The 13,720-nt window shown below is 42.7% G+C and overlaps 1 long non-coding RNA gene across 1 annotated transcript in view; it reads left to right on the top strand.

Moving 5' to 3' along the window:
* LOC120285080 overlaps positions 1-13,719 on the top strand; it is a 37,132-nt gene extending 23,413 nt beyond the window's left edge. Inside the window, exons 4-5 of the long non-coding RNA XR_006541837.1 lie at positions 10,977-11,020; positions 13,702-13,719. This is a non-coding gene — a long non-coding RNA (uncharacterized LOC120285080). The remainder of the gene's footprint in view (positions 1-10,976; positions 11,021-13,701) is intronic.
* The last annotated feature ends 1 nt before the right edge of the window (position 13,720 follows it).

The following is a 13,720-nucleotide window of genomic DNA, read 5'->3' as shown; positions in this document are numbered from 1 at the left end:
CGCAAGTCCTTAAGAAAGTTGGTACATCCATTTTTGGTCGGGATTTCGCAGGACCTGCTGCACTGTGCATCGTGGAGTTTATTTTGTCGGCGCTACCGTCTTCTTGTTCGACCGTCCGGGACTGTAATTTTGTTGCAAGTCGCTTGGCACATTAAATGCATTACGTTTTGTGTTTGTTTTGTTTGCTGGCTGGCTGGCTTGCCTTTCGGCTCGGGCTTCGTGCAGCCCTGACAGCTGACAGTTGGCGGGAAATAACAAATAAATTGACAGATGACCTGACAATTGATTTTGTTACGTCTTTTACCGAACTCGGGACTTGGGACTCCGGACTCTGAAGGACCGGGCATCCGGACCACCATGAAAGGTGGAGCACACTTGCATTGAACGAATGCAATTAAAACACAGCTGCTGGGAAATGTTATCAAAATGCAAATTGCATTTGTTTTGCCGCTGGAAAAAGTCAATAACTGCCAGAGAAAACTAACAGGGGGAAATTGCTCGGTTGAATTTGTCGGAGTGGGTGGATGCGGGCTTGCTGCCGTGCCAAAATGTTTCACCAAAAAGTCTTCGGTGCGAGATACACGAATCGTGGCCACGCTGAGTGGTCATCCCCTAGGGCAACTCAATGGTGGGGTTGGCAACTCTGGCAGCGAAGTTTTACTATTTTTTCTGCAGCCCCCGTGCACCGTCGTCTACCGTCTGCCGCCCCACGAAACAGTCGCCTCAACAAATAACAATTTCAATTTCGCCTATCGAACGCTCAGCGTAAATTCAAATTTTGTAACTTCGCCGCCGCAGGACGAAGGCCGCCCCAAGGATCGATGGCTGGCGACAGTGAGCACAAACAGTTTTCGCACACGCTCCATTCCGAACAGAGCAGAGTTGCCGCCGGGCAGCAAAAAACTAACAATAATGACAGCAAATCAATATCATTGTCAAGGTTCCCCGAGGGCCCGGCAACACCAGCCACAAAGTAAGAGTCTTTATTGTAATGCCTCCATCCCTTTGCTCCCCCTCCCCCCCGCCATTTACCACCCAGTTCCACCTTTTCAGACACTAGACACGGTGGAGGTAAAAAGGTAGCGAGTGTGTGTGATTTGCATTTGCCCGCTTTTTCTGTTTTTTTTTCACGGTTCCGGTCCTTTTCATTTGGCGTTGGCAAACATAACGCGCACTTACGTTTACGCCCTTCGGATACGCTCGCCTGCCACGCCCCCATATTCATTCACTTACATTCACAGCCGCCTCCACTCAGTGTTTCCTTTCCCTTTTTCCAGTTGTACGACCACACAGGAAAAAAAGTTATTTATTTAAATACTAGGCATTATGATGTTTAATCTATTTTTATTCAATTGAATTATTTAAAAAAAATATTTAAATATTATACTCTGCACTTGTCAATTGAATTGAATTATTGGTGTTTTATAGAGATATAATACGAAGCAATTAAAAGTACAATAATTGCCAAACTTTTTTTTTATCTAAGTTTGATGCTTGAGGCTTTACAAGCATAATTGCTAATTAATGGCATTTTGCTGAAATTTAGAATTAAATAATAATATTAAATGTTGGTTTCCCTGCACTCGAGTCAGTGGGATGCGCATTGCAATGCACTTGAATTGCAGTTGCAGCTGCACAAAAAACTGAGTGCGGCTAGAGGAAAATAAAACCCGACTCGATGCTGCTATTTCAGTTACCGCACTGGTCAGCTAAGAGGGGTCAAAGGGTGGGCGTTGCATCCGAGGGGGGAAGGTGAGGGTTGGATCCTGGGAGGATCCGGATGGGGGAGCCCCATGGGAAAGCAGATAGTGCGGCTAGCCCCTAGCCCCTCGGACAGCAGATGGGTCCATCGCATATGTGCTGCTATTCAGTCACGCATTCATGCGGCAGAAGGTGCAATTGATTGCAGTTGCAGTTGCTTGTTTGTTGTTTTGTTTGTTTGTTTGCCGGTTGCTGGGATGGGAGGAGCATGTTACCGGGCTTCTGGGTTTGTTTCTGGGTGCTGCTGGTCGTTCTCCCGGCGATAAAATTCCATTCAACAGAGGGTCTCAATGGAAAGTGGGCAAAAAGTTCACTTGAGTTATTGATTATGTTGCTTATCATATGGTTTTGTCGATGAACCACCACCACCCCTTGACAGCTCCGATTTCAAATGGAAAATTTATCGAACATAAACAAAACTTGTGGCTTACAAATTTCACTGCTTGTGGCTATGAACAATTCGTACAAGCACTTATTTAAATGGTTACTGCTTGGTATATCTTTTATATATAAAAATTTTTGAAATTTGAAGGTTACTAACTAATGGCTTTCCGTGCCAAATGAAGTCGCGACATTTTATAAAAAACGCAGGCAGTTCCTCTTATATACAAAGTACACATATTTCTACCATGAACCATTGTCTTAAGGATTTCCCTCACATAAGCTTGAGTATCAATGGAGATGATCAGGGAACTTTATGGGTCCACTTGAAGTTATCGCATATCAACGAACCTTTTTGCTCTTCCCGACTTTGTTTTGCATTTTTGGATAATTAAGCTCTTCTCCCACGCTCGATCTCGTGGATCGTGGGCTCCTCGATGCCTTGGGGCCTCTTATGCAATGCCTCAAAATTGTTGCCTGATGTTGGTGCTGCTGCTGTTGATGTTGCAGTTGCAGATGCAATTTCCAAAGTTACTGCTGCTTGCAGCCTGGTCACGGGGCTCCCAATCCCAGGTTGGCACACATTGTTGCCTGCTTTAAGTGGACACAGTGTGTCGCTTGCACTTTTCTTTAACAACGTTGCATCGGTCTCTTTACTTTTCCTGTTTTACTTCGCCGTTTTCTTTCCGTTGCTTATGACAAAACGCTTTTCCCCTCTGTGTCACATAATGCCAGCTTCCCAGATAAAAACGCGGTGTGCAAGAAGAAAAAGCAGCAGCAAAAATTGTCAAACAGCAACCGAATACGCCACGCATGCCTGAGGGTAATTCAAGACTCAAAGTGTGTCGCCAAAGGTGGAAGAGGAGCCACCGCCGACGCATTGTTGCCCCAGCCGAACAAATTTACAAATGCACGTGCGAGGCAAAAACTCGAGAGGTGGAGACACCAGATGGTGCGAAGAGATATGTGTACTTACAGACAAACCTGCTTAGGTTAAACCGACACTTAAAGCGCTAGAAAATTAAGTTCTATATTGTTAATTAAGTGATTAAGGTTCAACATCCTGTTCTGACTACATTAATATGAAATATATTATATTTGCTATCATTCATGGCCAACCTATGCTAGTACAACATTTTCAAGAAGTTTGAACCTATGCAAGCTGCACTGTTTTAACAAGTGTATGCTGGTCCAAGTTAAACATGAAAGTGAAATCTTCGCATGCTGCCGCCTCGCTGCTTCCGTCGAGTGGCAGTCATGGGTTTACGTTTATTGTTACCTCTGCCACATGCAGCATTCCGCCTGCAACATTGCACCCAGCTCCGTTCCAAGTTCCGAGTTCCCAGTTCGCAGCTCCCAGCTCTCAGTTCCCTTCACCTTTCACTGGGCCGTCAGTATTTAGTGCTAGGACTGCTATTTGGGAGCCAAGTGCAGTGGCAGTGGCTATAGATGTGGATGTGAATGTGAATCTGGATGTGGATGTGGAAGCGGCAGCAGTCATCGTTGATGTCGCCTGTCGTCGCCGCTCGTCGGTTGCCAAGTTGCACGTGAAATAAGTGAAATTGCAGCCCGGTGGCAGTCGGTAGTTGGTAGTTGCTAGCTTGCCAGTTTGCCAGCTGGCAGAGTAGCAATTGCTTCTAATTGCCATGGCCCAGGGCGTCCGCAGCAGCATCAGCACCAACAGCAGCAGCAGCAGCAGCAGCATTAGGGGCTGCTGGCATTTGTTGCTCGTTTAAAATATTTAACTTTTTCATTTATTCGGGGCAGTAATTAAATGCGATAACCGCGAGCCGAGTTGAGAGCCTGACAAGTGCACAACTCGATTATGACAAAGTGTATGTACATATTTATGTGTGCTTATAAATCTATCCTTTTTAAACGGGACCAGTACGGGACCGAGTGCGGTGGGGTAATAAAAATAATGTAAATGTAAATTGCCATATTAACTGGGTGAAAAGCGGGCAACGAAATGATTGCGATAAACGCAAATAAGGTATTGACAAACGGACCAAAGGACCAGGGACATCGGTGGTGCGTATGGTGGTGCGGGTGACGCGGCGTTAAGCTCTCCGCTGAGAGCAATTACGCCGAGCGAACCACAACGAGCGGAGCGCTCTGCCAAAGTGTCCTTAAGCGCCGTGTCGCGTTTTGCCTGCCAGGCTGTTTTATTTTCATTTAATGCTGCATTTCCGTTTCCTCATTGCCACTGCCTTACGTATTGCGTATACGCACGGTGTACTGTGTTGTTGTGCGTGGCGCCTGGCCCGCGTTTTAATAACTGCCCGTTGGCTGTTGGTCGATCTGGAGGCCGAATGCCGTCCATCCGTTCATGTTGTCAGTTGGCCTGTCAATTACATTTTAAATTTCTTGCCGTTAATTTTGATGCTCGCGGCACACGTCCGTTTTGGGCTGATAGGTATCACGAGCACGGTGGCACTGTGCTTTTAAGCAGATTAAGGACACTTTTTGGCCTTGCTCATTTTGAAGGACCTTTTATTTTTTGGTTGGGGAGGTGGCTAGCGTTTTATCAGCATTGCTCTCTGGACGGGCGAAAGTCATTAAATGTATTTGGTAAACGTCCCGGCGGCCCATTGTGAAATGTTATTTTGTATTTTGTATTTCGTATTTTTATATTCGTCCACGCATCTGATGTCCTTGCCCATCTCTGCTGGCTAAACTTTCAGTGGCCAAATTCATTTCATTTGCAATCAGCCAACGAGGCACGCGGAGAGCCATAACAAATGCTGAAATATATAAATTGGGTCTCTGCATCTCGCTGCGCGGAAAACATTTTTTATCGGCCTCGCCTTGGCCAAGTGGGGCAGTTTTATTTACTTGAGCGCAGTTTCTCTTCTCTTCACTTCGTTTTGTTAATTTGATTTTTATCTGCTTTTTATTTACTTGCCATCCCCGGTCAGCTTTTGCAGCACCTGGCATCTCATTTGCACGTGGCGCATACGCCCCGTTGACGGCTGCTTGATTTTTATTTAGGGTCCTTCATTTTTTTTAACCTGCTTTTGCCAAGCTTTCAATGTGCAAGCTTGTTGGGAAATTGCGCCCTCACTTTGTATACATACATAGTATATTTGTATATGCGTGTGTATTCCCAGGCTAATCGCAAGACAAAAGCCAAAGCTTTTCACACCTTTAATCTCTGTTAATTGGGGCTAGGGTCCTGGCTGCCCTGCTCCGTTGCTAAAGCTGCAAAAAGGAAAAAAATCGACCAATTATGCTCTGCAGCCCTAATTGCTTCCTGGCCCAGTGCGTCCGCTTGGCTCCCAACTTGATTTTTATAATAATGATACCGGATATTTAAGTAGATGCCGGCACAAGCTGCTGGCAACTAGCAAAATCACAACAAGAACTACAATCTGTCCCGTTCCATCTCGTTCACTTTTGTGGCAGCCAAAAAAATACACTATATATACATATATATATGGCCATATCCCCGCAGAACAATGGGTATAGAAAAGGGACGCACTGTGGCCAAAGTTGGTAGGAAAATGTGATATATCAGGACAGCGATATTTTCAGTTACCAATAAAAAGACAATTAATTTGCTTTAACAAGATTTCAGTAACAAAGCTAAAAAGCTACTTATTCAATTACCCGGAATTTCCAATATCAAATGCTTATTTTTAATTGCTTTTTTTATAGCCTGCAAAACATTTTATATCTCTTCTTTAATAACTATTAAATGGTTTGCATTTCATTACTTTCTTGTTTATTTGCTATAAAAATATTGCAAAACAGGGCGTGTTGTTTGATTTCCTCTTTATACCTTTTTTATTGCCTAAAAACTATTTAATGTGAATTTCAATTGCAAGTTGTAATTACAAAATTGTTTCTATTCGTGCGCTTCACTGCACATCGAAATAAAATTCTGCAACAATTTACAATTAAATTGCTTCTTGAGTGCCTGTATGCGTATTTGATATTTGTTTTATTACCGCCTAAAGCCAAAATTCGCAACAATGAATTTCAATGGAGGATATCCACTTGCTGGAACAGTGAACTCTGCAACGTAAAGGGTTTAGTATATATGCTAAACATAAATATGCACATTGTAATGGTGACTAGCAATTTTGCCAAATAGTTTCCTCACCGTGTGTTTATGCTGTCAAAATTCACCCAATTCTGGACAGCATTTTCCTTGCGGCGTTGATTTGGGTCTTCCTGTTTTGTGCTCGTTCGACCCACTGTGCGAAGTGGGGAAAAAGTGCTCGGAGTTGGCTGGGCAAAAGTATCTTGAAGTCATTTGTGCAGACTCTAATGATTTCCGCTAGTTTCCGTTTCGTTGTCATTGTCCACGTCTCCATTGGCGTATGCACAAGGAACTCAACTGGGCTCCAACGCACCACTGGCACCACCGCCCCACCCCTTTTCACATTTTCCTGCCAAATTAAGGTTTCTCCCCCCATTGTTGGACATGCAACGACCTTCTGCCTTCGGTGGTTCGTGCTGTTATTGTTATTATTGTTGCGTGTCGGTGCGTCGGTTGTTTGGCTTGATAAAGAAATTATTGTAATCTGGCTTGAATTTGAGCTCTGCTGCGACGCTGTCGCACTCTGAACTTAATCAAATTGTATGGCTAATGGAAATGAAGCGGTTATCCACACACTCACACACACACAACCAGCACACCCCGCACACACAAACCCCCCCAAAACCCGGCGGCAATTGCTGTTAATGAAATTGTCTGGCAAAATGCGTTCCACGATGCCGCGAATCGTGTGGAGTTGCTGCCAATGGCATTTATATATAATTGCTTATAATTCAACCAATTTACAGCTCATAAAGCTTCAGACAAAATGTTAGCCAAACAAAATTCAATGTATGAGCACCCTTGGAATTAAAAACACAAGGTGCAAATTACGGCGGCAGCTTTATGCAAATCTAAATATACTATGAAGGGAGTTAAGTTTGGAAAATACGCTGTATATTTATTATAAAATTATATTTATTTATTACTAGTGAATCCTTAAGCTAATAGCTTATTGATTAAATTACCCACCTATTAGTGATAGCAATCAGAAGTGTTTTCCTGGAATGCCAGCTATTTGATGCCATATATAATTCCATTTTCTATTAACCATACACTCCCGACTTTAATCATGGCAAATTGCTCTCGGGTTAAGCCCATTTTTCTGGTCCCACTATGATCGATTAGATTTAGTATAAGTGATTTATTACCCATACCGTACATTGTGCTTTGGTTTATGGATACACTTTGATTATAACATGTCTGAATAGTAGATATACCCCGCAAAACAAAGCCTGTCACATGCAACACGTGAATTACCGTCGCAAGAATGACAACAATAACAACAGCCATGACAACAAAGGCAAGCAACAAACAAACAAACAGACGACAACAATCAAACTCGTTTTGAGTGTTTCCCATAATCAACTGCGACAACGTCGTGTGAATTTTATTTTTCGGTTACAAACGAGTTCCGTCTTTAAAGCACACTATTTCTCTTCTACTTGCAACTGCAGTGCACTTAACTGTTGCAAGAATTGAAACGCATGTAAACAAATCATTTAATGCAGTGGTCATGTTTTTTCCAAAATAAGTGTCATATACTATGCAGATATTCAAAAATGTTTGAAAAACTTAAAAAATTCTATGTGTATAGAAGAAATGGAAATGGAAAGGTTACCATTTTTATAATTTCCACTACATATTTTTTCTAAGTGCAATGAGCTGTTGCTGCTGTAACTATTGTAGCAGTGGTTGTTTGCACAATATTTCACGCATACGTGCCTCTTCATAGCGTCAGCCAGAGTGGGTGGTGCTGGGCGGTTGGGCGGTTGAGTGGGTGGCTGGGCGGTTGAGTGGATGGCGAAATGCGCTCTGCCGTAAAATTGCGCGCAATTGGGTTTTTTGTTTGTGCGAGTACGAGTATGTTGGCTTAACGACAACAAACTGAACACTTTTGGGCTGAGCGCGGGTTCTGGATTGTGTTCAACATAGCAGAAAATTATGAGTTAATGGATTTTGTTTAATATTTCTTTTTTTTTTATTGTACATCGTGAATCGCATTGTTTGCTGCATTATTACGATTTGCAACAAGCCGAAAAGTGTTGACAGCCCCACATGGTTTTTTCCTTTTGCACTGACAGAGCATGAAAGTGTTGAGTGTTGTCACCGCAAAAAGCATTCAACAACAATGACACGCTCGTTGGGCAAATGCCTCCTCCATTTGGCACCCCATCCATTCCAATGGTCGCCTGCTAAGTCGGCAATTTGTTGCAAAATCAAGTTCAATGTTGCAGCGAAAGTTTTTGGGGGCAAAAAAGAGGTGAAGCAGGAGAGACGTCTGAGTGACAGCCAGATTCGCTCCTTGGCTGCATAATCAATGTAATTAAATGCGGAAATTGTTTGGCGCAGTGCAAAACTGATTTGGAGCTTGACGTAAACGCTTCCATTGAAGCCCCATCAACAGGCCCAGCCCCAAGCCTGAAGCTCCAAGCTCCAAGCCACTCGGCCCCCCATTTTGACTACAACTCCCGATCTGCACTCGGAACCGGCGACGTTGTCATTAGGCAAGCCAACGAGTTTAGTTTCGAGACTATGTCACATGTTAATACGCTTTAAAAAGTCTTGAAAACATACATCAATCGTATATCCATATAAGAACTTTAGAAATCATGATTTAAAGAGTTTATAAATCATATATTTCTACCGCTAACTTTTTCTGCACTTTTGCATGTTTATTTGTAAGCTAAATGTTCTTCTACCAAGTGTTGTTTGGCCTTTAGAACCATTTTACAGGGTATGCAGGAAGAGTACTTAGTGGGAAGAGTTAGACTACGTTGTCTGCCATTCGCAAATACACGGGAATGTGCAATTATTTAGCGTAATTGCTTTCAATACACCAAAATGTTCAACCACATAATTAGAAAATTACAAATTGAATGCCAGAAATTCGGCTGGAAAATTAGATAGAGAGACGGCTAGAGTGGAAAAACTGAAAAAGTAGATTAAGTTTAATTTTGATGCTATCGCTTAGAATAACCATGGGCCACAATGCAAATTTAACAATATAAGCCAAAACGACGAAGCCAATGCAAATCCTATTAAGCGAGTCACTGCCCCATAATGAAATTAAATTCAAACATTGGCCGCCAATGCATTTATAACTGTATATAGCGCACTAATATTAATACGTGAATTAATTATTTCGCATAAAGATCCGGCTTATGCAGCGTTTTTGGCGTTCACTTCAATGGGAGTTTTAAAATATTTATACTATTAATTTGCTCATTTCCAATGCACTCGCAGCTTTGTCCTCGCCACGTTTTTACCTCTATATTTACCTGATGGTTTCACTCTTTTTTTTTTACAACTTTTCCTACTGCGGTTTGATATTGTAAAATAATTTATTTAAATTGAATTTCTTTGCGGTTGATTTGTGGGCAAGCCCAGCTGAATAGAATAAATGAGTATAAATAAACCAGAAATGTGGGTCAGCCGGGGATATCCTCAAACCGATTTGCAATTTAGTTTATGGCATTAAAGACTTGAGAACTCGAGAGTTTTCTTTTGAACTCACTGGGCCCAGTGGCCACTCAAGGAGTCCTCTATTATTTAATAAGTTTCCTATTCGTCTCACTTATTTGTGTCCCAAAGCCTTTGAAATCTCTTTGGGCGGACTGTTTGCTGCTGCTTAGCTAGCGTTTATTTATTTCGCAGCCAGTGAAAAGCGAAATTGCATATTTGCTTTTATTATAATAAATGCCAATTTGGCCGACTGCAATTCAATTACGTGAGCACCGTGAAAATTTCCCTTTTCGGTTGTTGTTTTTACTGGCTTTTCCTACCGCCGTTGAGCTTGAGTTTTCCCATTGCAAAACGTGCGGCTCTCGAGAGTCTGCGGCCTGGGCCTCATAATCTCTGGAAAACGTGAGTTTCGGCCTGGCCAACTAAATGGCTGGCTGGATAGCCTAGCCCTCAGAGCCGTCATTTTTTTGCTGAGTTTTAATGCACTCGAAAAAGAGTTTGGGAAATAAAAATGTATATTACACGGAGATTTGCATGTAGCAAAAAGTGCTTATCGGATAATGTCTAATGGTTTTCATTGAACAAGGTGTTCGTATCTTAAGCAATGCATTCAAGATCTCCGATTAGGTATGCTAAGCCATTATTATTTTTTTATACTTTGTGATAGACGATTATATATTCATCTTGAGTGTAGCAATGAAAGAAATACATGTAATGCTGGGGATGATAGCCAAGGCAATCATGACGACGACGATGCAACAGTCGAGTGAATTGGATAATTGCGTATGATTTTAATGGATCGAATTGCAATCGATGTCTGCGAGGAATGGAATGGAATGGTTTACTTGGTTTTCCTCTTAAAGCGCGTTGTGTGTTAATGTGTGGCTTATTATTGTGCCGTCAGATGCAACGTCATCGTATCGCATCCATCTCCAAATGCTTTTGTTTCGCCTACAACCGTTGTGCATTATCAGGGGCCTTTGGGGCATGCCACGTCATGGCATCAGATAATACAATCAATACAAAGCTGCAAGCCTGGCCCAACTAATGATCCACAAGGACTTTGATTTCACATATTCAGGAAGGCCATTTAATTGGAATTCGCTCCACTGCTCACTGTTGTCTTTCAATCTAATTCAAGCCTAATGGCTTGTTGTCTTCGGTTGTCTTAGGTTAACATTTCATTTACTGCTCTCGAGCTTTGATTATGCAAAGTGATTCGATTCGATTCGATTCTATTTCCATCTGCTATTTGATGTTGGCCCATTATAAATGCTCGTTTATCAATTCCGAATGCTAATCAGAATGCTTCTTCCTTGTTTTACAGTTGATGAATGTGCCAGGACTCCACCGGCGGGCCGTTTGAATTGGGTAAGTTCTTGTTATTAGTTCATTGTTTGCCAGTTGGAATTGTTACGCCTATCAAACACACGGGCACGTGTCAGGTCTGTCAGTCAGTCAAGCAGTCATTTTGTCACTTTGTCCTACCAGCAGATCGCAGTGTGAGATTAGGATTTGCTTTCTCCACGGGATGGTCACCAGTGGCATGGCCCTTGTGGATGTCCAGTGGAGCCCTGTCATCGGCATGCAAATGTCGCCAGCTCTGTGACATTTGCATTTGCAACGCCCGCAATTAAATACGTGGGCGGTAGGTGGCGGGTTGGTGGATTGGCGGTCTGGTGGGAGGGTGGTATGTTGGTATGGTGGCAATTGCAATAGCAATGCGTCATACCAAAGTGTTGCGTGCTGCATTTTAAATGAATATTTTATGCCAACTTTCCGGCTCACTCCCGCACGCCTTAAATTATGCAATGCAATGCAACGCAATGCACTACTGCCATACAGCAGGCCCAATGCGTGTCGCATTTTAATGGCTCCACGCCGAGAGTCGAAGACGAGTTCTCGACGGGATTGCGAGTGGAAATAAAAGTTAAAAATGTCGGGAGTGCATTTTTATGGCCCATATGTAGTGGAATACATTTTCGAATATTTATAGCCGCCTCCCTCACTTGCGGAGCGTTGCGTCTAGACGTCAGTCAGTTAAAGCCGAAATAAAAACCTATTAAGACCGATTATACCCTGTAAGCAGGCGCATTTTTAGACCGTAAGGGAGAGACCAACTCAACAAAAATAGCATTTGTTCTTTGACTTGCTCTTTCGTGATAATATCTAGCTGACTACAAAAAGTTTCCTTTAAAAATTTTTGTTAAATTTCATTTCCTTGAAACGGTTAGAGATTTATTATAGGCTTTATTAAAAAAATTAATCTATTCCATAAAATATTACCTATATATGCTTAAATACCCTTGTTATCTGCGGGTAAAGGGTATTAAAAAAATCCTTGGCCAGGAGCGAGAGAAAGATAGACAGCCAACAGGCAAATGCACTTTACCCGGAATGTGTCAAGTGCGGAGAGCATAAGATGACTCGCATTGAGCTGCCCGGACGGATATATAGACGAATAGATAGATAGATAGATATATAGACAGATAGCTGTACAGACTTAGCTGCATGCCAGACATTCATCTCAATTTATCGTGCTTAGCCGCATATTCCGGCAGATCGAAGTGTCGCCTGCGTATATATCAAAGTCTCAGCCAGGACTCTCAGGACTTGCAGGACTCACAGGGTATGGTTGTTGCACACATGTGAAATGTGAGTGCGAGTGCGAGTGCGAGTGTATGCGTGTGCCAGCGTGTTGTTGTGTGTGCAAGTGCGTGAGTATACGTGAGCTGCAGTTGTCATTCCAAGCCGTATCCTTCGCAACCCTTCTCTATTCCTAACCCGTTTCTCTTTGGCAAACAAGTAATTTCACTTGACATGCAATTTTTTGTGGGCTTCCCCACTCCCCAGTTTTCGTCCTTTTTCCTTCCCAGGACAAACAAAACAGATGTAACGCTGCATCGGATAGGAATCTTCTCCTTTCGCCATCTTCGTTTGCACTCTGCGTGTGTGTGTGTGTGCGTGTGTGTTTGTGAGTCCCAAACCACGTTTGATTATTTTGGCTGAAAAACCGCACACAAGAGCTGCAAGGAGAAAAAATGGAAAGTATTCCTGTCTTACAGCTGAAAAATGTCAATGCCAAGGAGCGAGTAAAAAGAGACACGATGCGGGAAAGCAAGCTGGGGAAAATCGTTTTTTCCCAGGGCTGGAAAACTCCCCATGGACAGCCTGGCACAGAATCTAGAATGCATTTTTGCCAGCATTCATCATTAAATCTGCTCTCGGTATGCCACATATGGGCATCAGATGCAGCAGCAAGACAAAAAAGGATGAGTTGATTAAAACTGCTTTTTAAACACACACATTTCCGTATGGCTTCGAAAGAGCTTTAATTTAAATAAAGAATCATAAGGAAATCATACTTTCTTAGAAATGGCTTTTCCGCAAAGAGTAAAGTATGGCAAATATTTGCGGCGGGTAAAAATATAGCTCTTTCTATTTATTATTTATTTGGCACACAAACGCGCGCACATTTTCCGAGATCTACTTTCGGTGACATTGCTGATCCGCCCTGTTTGTCTTTTGCCGAGCGTAAATAGGAAAATATGCAGCCAACACAGTCGAAAATTGTTTGAAAGCTATATTTCCACGCATTTCCATTTGTGACTGCTGTTGGTATTTGGTAAACACGAAATATCTGTGCTTCAAGATATTGCCGGATTTTCCTTTGCATTTCTTTTTTTGCAGTCTCCACTCAGCTGGAAGAAGTGCCGGAGGAGAGCTTTCGTTTTTGGCCTTAGTTTTCCCACCCAGAGTTTTCCTAAACCCACAGCTGCACCCTGCTCCCTCCCCCGCCAGCATCGACCGACATCAGCACTTAAACGCTTCACACATGCTGTCCGTTTCTCTTTGGATTCCAAAACGATTTTTTCTGCCTCTTTGCTTCTGTTGTTGTCGTTGCCATTGCTGTGTTTTTCTGGAATTATCCGCTTATGCTAATCTGTCCAACGATTTTGAAATTTTGATGCTCCCTCTCTTACTCTTACTCTGGCTATCTGTGGATCCTGCACTTTCCACACACACACACCCACACCCACTTCACCGAATAGATTCATCCAGCTTTGAGAT

This window comes from Drosophila simulans, chromosome 3R (assembly GCF_016746395.2).
Source record: "Drosophila simulans strain w501 chromosome 3R, Prin_Dsim_3.1, whole genome shotgun sequence".
Taxonomy (NCBI): domain Eukaryota; kingdom Metazoa; phylum Arthropoda; class Insecta; order Diptera; family Drosophilidae; genus Drosophila; species Drosophila simulans.
The sequence above is the reverse complement of the archived record's forward strand: the minus strand, read 5'-3'. Positions and strand labels throughout refer to the sequence as shown.